Source organism: Prionailurus bengalensis, chromosome A1, assembly GCF_016509475.1.
Source record: "Prionailurus bengalensis isolate Pbe53 chromosome A1, Fcat_Pben_1.1_paternal_pri, whole genome shotgun sequence".
NCBI classification, from domain to species: Eukaryota; Metazoa; Chordata; class Mammalia; order Carnivora; family Felidae; genus Prionailurus; species Prionailurus bengalensis.
This window is the reverse complement of record NC_057343.1, coordinates 198,609,830-198,610,605: the sequence shown is the minus strand read 5'-3', so window position 1 is coordinate 198,610,605 and position 776 is coordinate 198,609,830. Positions and strand designations below refer to the sequence as shown.

General features: G+C 42.7%; 1 non-coding gene across 1 annotated transcript; it reads left to right on the top strand.

Moving 5' to 3' along the window:
- The first annotated feature begins 246 nt into the window (after positions 1-246).
- On the top strand, positions 247-350 carry LOC122496560. The gene has a single exon (XR_006300859.1). It is a non-coding gene; the product is annotated as a U6 spliceosomal RNA (small nuclear RNA).
- The last annotated feature ends 426 nt before the right edge of the window (positions 351-776 follow it).

Genomic DNA, 776 nt, shown 5'->3' with positions numbered 1-776 from the left:
CACGTATTTCAGAGTGAAGAGTATATTAACCAAGGGTCTCCGGAGAAGTAGAATCAATAAGGTATAAATATATCTGTGGTGCGAGAAAAGTCACTGCCCCATCTAAGAAGCCCCTGCTAGGCTCCAGGCAACAAAGAGTGAGGTGCCATGTTCCTCTGGCGTACGGTGAGACATTCTGATTTGTCATGGAAACCAGACATCGAGATTGTCAGGTGAAGTTCCCAAACTTTTTAATGGTCACAAACTAGGCTTGCTTCAGCAGCCCATGTACTAAAATTGGAAGGATACAGAGATTGGCATGGCCCCTATGCAAGGATGACACACAAATTCGTGTGTTTTGAGGATTGCGTGGGATTGTTGAATCATTATGTTGTTCACTGGAAACTGATACAACACTGTAAGTATTAAAAAAATTAGTGTTCCCAAACCAAGTCAGAAAATCTTCCAAAGCACCGTGCACAGGCCAGTACTTTGGAGCAGACAAACATGGCTGCCAGCCAAATCCAACCCACGAGCAGCCAGTTGGACCCTTCTGAGGTAAAACTGAATTTGTTTCCCTCGGGAAACTTACAATCTAGTTGGGCTAATAAGATATGCACTTGGGAACTATATAATTCAAGAGAAAAACCAAAAGACTGTGTCACGGGTGGTATTCTGCCCCCTCCAAAAAATGATATACTGCAGACTTAATCCCCCAGTGCCTCAGAATGTGACTTTATTTCAAATTCGGATTGTTGTAGATATAATGATTTAAGTCGAGTTCATTCTGGAGTAGG